The sequence below is a fragment of the Larus michahellis genome, unplaced genomic scaffold, assembly GCF_964199755.1.
Source record: "Larus michahellis unplaced genomic scaffold, bLarMic1.1 SCAFFOLD_153, whole genome shotgun sequence".
Lineage (NCBI taxonomy): Eukaryota > Metazoa > Chordata > Aves > Charadriiformes > Laridae > Larus > Larus michahellis.
The window spans coordinates 309,101-316,125 of record NW_027436291.1 but is presented as its reverse complement, the minus strand read 5'-3'; positions in this window follow the sequence as shown (position 1 = coordinate 316,125).

Genomic DNA, 7,025 nt, shown 5'->3' with positions numbered 1-7,025 from the left:
CCTCGTTGGAAAGCTCTTTGGCAGCCGCTCGCGTGGCCCCACAGCCCGTGGGGCTGCGGGCTTTGCGGCGGCCGTCAGCCTCGGCGCCACCGCCGACCACGTGGCACCGCTGCGCCAGCCTGCGAAGCATTTTGCGGTAGGGCCGCGGCTCTGGCGACAGCTCCCACGCCGGGAAAGACGTGCCTCGTTGGAAAGCTCTTTGGCAGCCGCTCGCGTGGCTCCACAGCCCGTGAGGCTGCGGCCTTTGCGGAGGCTGTCAGCCTCGGCACCACCGGCGCCCAGGTGGCGCCGCCGCACCAGCCTGTGTAGCATTTTGCGGTAGGGCCGCGGCTCTGGCGACAGCTCCCACGCCCGAAGAGCCAGGAGGGAAAGCCGTGCCTCTTTGGAAAGCTCTTTGGCAGCCGCTCGCGTGGCCCCACAGCCCGTGGGGCTGCGGGCTTTGCGGCGGCCGTCAGCCTCGACGCCACCGGCGCCCACGTGGCGCCGCCGCGCCAGCCTGCGAAGCATTTTGCGGTAGGGCCGCGGCTCTGGCGACAGCTCCCACGCCCGAAGAGCCAGGAGGGAAAGCCGTGCCTCGTTGGAAAGCTCTTTGGCAGCCGCTCGCGTGGCCCCACAGCCCGTGGGGCTGCGGGATTTGCGGCAGCTGTCAGCCTCAGCGCCACTCGCGCCCACGTGGCGCTGCCGCGCCAGCCTGCGAAACATTTTCCGGTAGGGCCGCGGCTCTGGCGACAGCTCCCACGCCCGAAGAGCCAGGAGGGAAAGCCGTGCCTCTTTGGAAAGCTCTTTGGCAGCCGCTTGCGTGGCCCCACAGCCCGTGGGGCTGCGGGCTTTGTGGAGGCCGTCAGCCTCGGCGCCACCGGCGCCCAGGTGGCGCCGCCGCGCCAGCCTGCGAAGCATTTTGCGGTAGGGCCGCGGCTCTGGCGACAGCTCCCACGCACGAAGAGCCAGGAGGGAAAGCCGTGCCTCGTTGGAAAGCTCTTTGGCAGCCGCTCGCGTGGCCCCACAGCCCGTGGGGCTGCGGGCTTTGCGGCGGCCGTCAGCCTCGGCGCCACCGCCGACCACGTGGCACCGCTGCGCCAGCCTGCGAAGCATTTTGCGGTAGGGCCACGGCTCTGGCGACAGCTCCCACGCCCGAAGAGCCAGGAGGGAAAGCCGTGCCTCTTTGGAAAGCTCTTTGGCAGCCGCTTGCGTGGGCTTTGCGGCGGCCGTCAGCCTCGACGCCACCGGCGCCCACGTGGCGCCGCCGCGCCAGCCTGCGAAGCATTTTGCGGTAGGGCCGCGGCTCTGGCGACAGCTCCCACGCCCGAAGAGCCAGGAGGGAAAGCCGTGCCTCGTTGGAAAGCTCTTTGGCAGCCGCTCGCGTGGCCCCACAGCCCGTGGGGCTGCGGGATTTGCGGCGGCTGTCAGCCTCAGCGCCACTCGCGCCCACGTGGCGCTGCCGCGCCAGCCTGCGAAACATTTTCCGGTAGGGCCGCGGCTCTGGCGACAGCTGCCATGCCCGAAGAGCCAGGAGGGAAAGCCGTGCCTCGTTGGAAAGCTCTTTGGCAGCCGCTCGCGTGGCCCCACAGCCCGTGGGGCTGCGGGCTTTGCGGCGGCCGTCACCCTGGGCGCCACCGGCGCCCACGTGGCGCCGCCGCGCCAGCCTGCGAAGCATTTTGCGGTAGGGCCGCGACTCTGGCGACAGCTCCCACGCCCGAAGAGCCAGGAGGGAAAGCCGTGCCTCGTTGGAAAGCTCTTTGGCAGCCGCTCGCGTGGCCCCACAGCCCGTGGGGCTGCGGGCTTTGCGGCGGCCGTCGGCCTTGGTGCCACCGGCGCCCACGTGGTGCCGCCGCGCCAGCCTGCCAAGAATTTTCCGGTAGGGCCGCGGCTCTGGCGACAGCTCCCACGCCCGAAGAGCCAGGAGGGAAAGCCGTGCCTCGTTGGAAAGCTCTTTGGCAGCCGCTCGCGTGGCCCCACAGCCCGTGGGGCTGCGGGCTTTGTGGAGGCCGTCAGCCTCGGCGCCACCGGCGCCCAGGTGGCGCCGCCGCGCCAGCCTGCGAAGCATTTTCCGGTAGGGCCGCGGCTCTGGCGACAGCTCCCACGCCCGAAGAGCCAGGAGGGAAAGCCGTGCCTCGTTGGAAAGCTCTTTGGCAGCCGCTCGCGTGGCCCCACAGCCCGTGGGGCTGCGGGCTTTGCGGCGGCCGTCAGCCTCGGCGCCACCGCCGACCACGTGGCACCGCCGCGCCAGCCTGCGAAGCAATATCCGGTAGGGCCGCGGCTCTGGCGACAGCTCCCACGCCGGGAAAGTCTTGCCTCGTTGGAAAGCTCTTTGGCAGCCGCTCGCGTGGCTCCACAGCCCGTGAGGCTGCGGCCTTTGCGGAGGCTGTCAGCCTCGGCACCACCGGCGCCCAGGTGGCGCCGCCGCGCCAGCCTGTGTAGCATTTTCCGGTAGGGCCGCGGCTCTGGCGACAGCTCCCACGCCCGAAGAGCCAGGAGGGAAAGCCGTGCCTCGTTGGAAAGCTCTTTGGCAGCCGCTCGCGTGGCCCCACAGCCCGTTGGGCTGCGGGCTTTGCGGCGGCCGTCAACCTTGGCGCCACCGGCGCCCACGTGGTGCCGCCGCGCCAGCCTGCGAAGCATTTTGCGGTAGGGCCGCGGCTCTGGCAACAGCTCCCACGCCCGAAGAGCCAGGAGGGAAAGCCGTGCCTCTTTGGAAAGCTCTTTGGCAGCCGCTCGCGTGGCCCCACAGCCCGTGGGGCTGCGGGCTTTGCGGCGGCCGTCAGCCTCGACGCCACCGGCGCCCACGTGGCGCCGCCGCGCCAGCCTGCGAAGCATTTTGCGGTAGGGCCGTGTCTCTCGCGACAGCTCCCACGCCCGAAGAGCCAGGAGGGAAAGCCGTGCCTCGTTGGAAAGCTCTTTGGCAGCCGCTCGCGTGGCCGCACAGCCCGTGGGGCTGCGGGCTTTGCGGCGGCCGTCAGCCTCGGCGTCACCGGCGCCCAGGTGGGGCCGCCGCGCCAGCCTGCGAAGCATTTTGCGGTAGGGCCGCGGCTCTGGCAACAGCTCCCACGCCCGAAGAGCCAGGAGGGAAAGCCGTGCCTCGTTGGAAAGCTCTTTGGCAGCCGCTCGCGTGGCCCCACAGCCCGTTGGGCTGCGGGCTTTGCGGCGGCCGTCAACCTTGGCGCCACCGGCGCCCACGTGGTGCCGCCGCGCCAGCCTGCGAAGCATTTTGCGGTAGGGCCGCGGCTCTGGCAACAGCTCCCACGCCCGAAGAGCCAGGAGGGAAAGCCGTGCCTCTTTGGAAAGCTCTTTGGCAGCCGCTCGCGTGGCCCCACAGCCCGTGGGGCTGCGGGCTTTGCGGCGGCCGTCAGCCTCGACGCCACCGGCGCCCACGTGGCGCCGCCGCGCCAGCCTGCGAAGCATTTTGCGGTAGGGCCGTGTCTCTCGCGACAGCTCCCACGCCCGAAGAGCCAGGAGGGAAAGCCGTGCCTCGTTGGAAAGCTCTTTGGCAGCCGCTCGCGTGGCCGCACAGCCCGTGGGGCTGCGGGCTTTGCGGCGGCCGTCAGCCTCGGCGTCACCGGCGCCCAGGTGGGGCCGCCGCGCCAGCCTGCGAAGCATTTTGCGGTAGGGCCGCGGCTCTGGCGACAGCTCCCACGCCCGAAGAGCCAGGAGGGAAAGCCGTGCCTCATTGGAAAGCTCTTTGGCAGCCGCTCGCGTGGCCCCACAGCCCGTGGGGCTGCGGGCTTTGCGGCGGCCGTCAGCCTCGGCGCCACCGCCGACCACGTGGCACCGCTGCGCCAGCCTGCGAAGCATTTTGCGGTAGGGCCGCGGCTCTGGCGACAGCTCCCAGGCCGGGAAAGACGTGCCTCGTTGGAAAGCTCTTTGGCAGCCGCTCGCGTGGCTCCACAGCCCGTGAGGCTGCGGCCTTTGCGGAGGCTGTCAGCCTCGGCACCACCGGCGCCCAGGTGGCGCCGCCGCACCAGCCTGTGTAGCATTTTGCGGTAGGGCCGCGGCTCTGGCGACAGCTCCCACGCCCGAAGAGCCAGGAGGGAAAGCCGTGCCTCTTTGGAAAGCTCTTTGGCAGCCGCTCGCGTGGCCCCACAGCCCGTGGGGCCGCGGGCTTTGCGGCGGCCGTCAGCCTCGACGCCACCGGCGCCCACGTGGCGCCGCCGCGCCAGCCTGCGAAGCATTTTGCGGTAGGGCCGCGGCTCTGGCGACAGCTCCCACGCCCGAAGAGCCAGGAGGGAAAGCCGTGCCTCGTTGGAAAGCTCTTTGGCAGCCGCTCGCGTGGCCCCACAGCCCGTGGGGCTGCGGGCTTTGCGGCGGCCGTCAGCCTCGACGCCACCGGCGCCCACGTGGCGCCGCCGCGCCCGCCTGCGAAGCATTTTGCGGTAGGGCCGCGGCTCTGTGGACAGCTCCCACGCCCGAAGAGCCAGGAGGGAAAGCCGTGCCTCGTTGGAAAGCTCTTTGGCAGCCGCTCGCGTGGCCCCACAGCCCGTGGGGCTGCGGGATTTGCGGCGGCTGTCAGCCTCAGCGCCACTCGCGCCCACGTGGCGCTGCCGCGCCAGCCTGCGAAACATTTTCCGGTAGGGCCGCGGCTCTGGCGACAGCTGCCACGCCCGAAGAGCCAGGAGGGAAAGCTGTGCCTCGTTGGAAAGCTCTTTGGCAGCCGCTCGCGTGGCCCCACAGCCCGTTGGGCTGCGGGCTTTGCGGCGGCCGTCACCCTTGGCGCCACCGGCGCCCACGTGGTGCCGCCGCGCCAGCCTGCGAAGCATTTTCCGGTAGGGCCGCGGCTCTGGCAACAGCTCCCACGCCCGAAGAGCCAGGAGGGAAAGCCGTGCCTCTTTGGAAAGTTCTTTGGCAGCCGCTCGCGTGGCCCCACAGCCCGTGGGGCTGCGGGCTTTGCGGCGGCCGTCAGCCTCGACGCCACCGGCGCCCACGTGGCGCCGCCGCGCCAGCCTGCGAAGCATTTTGCGGTAGGGCCGCGTCTCTCGCGACAGCTCCCACGCCCGAAGAGCCAGGAGGGAAAGCCGTGCCTCGTTGGAAAGCTCTTTGGCAGCCGCTCGCGTGGCCGCACAGCCCGTGGGGCTGCGGGCTTTGCGGCGGCCGTCAGCCTCGGCGCCACCGGCGCCCACGTGGCGCCGCCGCGCCAGCCTGCGAAGCATTTTGCGGTAGGGCCGCGGCTCTGGCGACAGCTCCCACGCCCGAAGAGCCAGGAGGGAAAGCCGTGCCTCATTGGAAAGCTCTTTGGCAGCCGCTCGCGTGGCCCCACAGCCCGTGGGGCTGCGGGCTTTGCGGCGGCCGTCAGCCTCGGCGCCACCGCCGACCACGTGGCACCGCTGCGCCAGCCTGCGAAGCATTTTGCGGTAGGGCCGCGGCTCTGGCGACAGCTCCCACGCCGGGAAAGACGTGCCTCGTTGGAAAGCTCTTTGGCAGCCGCTCGCGTGGCTCCACAGCCCGTGAGGCTGCGGCCTTTGCAGAGGCTGTCAGCCTCGGCACCACCGGCGCCCAGGTGGCGCCGCCGCACCAGCCTGTGTAGCATTTTGCGGTAGGGCCGCGGCTCTGGCGACAGCTCCCACGCCCGAAGAGCCAGGAGGGAAAGCCGTGCCTCTTTGGAAAGCTCTTTGGCAGCCGCTCGCGTGGCCCCACAGCCCGTGTGGCCGCGGGCTTTGCGGCGGCCGTCAGCCTCGACGCCACCGGCGCCCACGTGGCGCCGCCGCGCCAGCCTGCGAAGCATTTTGCGGTAGGGCCGCGGCTCTGGCGACAGCTCCCACGCCCGAAGAGCCAGGAGGGAAAGCCGTGCCTCGTTGGAAAGCTCTTTGGCAGCCGCTCGCGTGGCCCCACAGCCCGTGGGGCTGCGGGATTTGCGGCGGCTGTCAGCCTCAGCGCCACTCGCGCCCACGTGGCGCTGCCGCGCCAGCCTGCGAAACATTTTCCGGTAAGGCCGCGGCTCTGGCGACAGCTGCCATGCCCGAAGAGCCAGGAGGGAAAGCCGTGCCTCGTTGGAAAGCTCTTTGGCAGCCGCTCGCGTGGCCCCACAGCCCGTGGGGCTGCGGGCTTTGCGGCGGCCGTCACCCTTGGCGCCACCGGCGCCCACGTGGCGCCGCCGCGCCAGCCTGCGAAGCATTTTGCGGTAGGGCCGCGACTCTGGCGACAGCTCCCACGCCCGAAGAGCCAGGAGGGAAAGCCGTGCCTCGTTGGAAAGCTCTTTGGCAGCCGCTCGCGTGGCCCCACAGCCCGTGGGGCTGCGGGCTTTGCGGCGGCCGTCGGCCTTGGTGCCACCGGCGCCCACGTGGTGCCGCCGCGCCAGCCTGCCAAGAATTTTCCGGTAGGGCCGCGGCTCTGTGGACAGCTACCACGCCCGAAGAGCCAGGAGGGAAAGCCGTGCCTCGTTGGAAAGCTCTTTGGCAGCCGCTCGCGTGGCCCCACAGCCCGTGGGGCTGCGGGCTTTGTGGAGGCCGTCAGCCTCGGCGCCACCGGCGCCCAGGTGGCGCCGCCGCGCCAGCCTGCGAAGCATTTTCCGGTAGGGCCGCGGCTCTGGCGACAGCTCCCACGCCCGAAGAGCCAGGAGGGAAAGCCGTGCCTCGTTGGAAAGCTCTTTGGCAGCCGCTCGCGTGGCCCCACAGCCCGTGGGGCTGCGGGCTTTGCGGCGGCCGTCAGCCTCGGCGCCACCGCCGACCACGTGGCACCGCCGCGCCAGCCTGCGAAGCAATATCCGGTAGGGCCGCGGCTCTGGCGACAGCTCCCACGCCGGGAAAGACTTGCCTCGTTGGAAAGCTCTTTGGCAGCCGCTCGCGTGGCTCCACAGCCCGTGAGGCTGCGGCCTTTGCGGAGGCTGTCAGCCTCGGCACCACCGGCGCCCAGGTGGCGCCGCCGCGCCAGCCTGTGTAGCATTTTCCGGTAGGGCCGCGGCTCTGGCGACAGCTCCCACGCCCGAAGAGCCAGGAGGGAAAGCCGTGCCTCTTTGGAAAGCTCTTTGGCAGCCGCTCGCGTGGCCCCACAGCCCGTGGGGCTGCAGGGTTTCCGGCGGCCATCACCCTCGGCGCCACCGG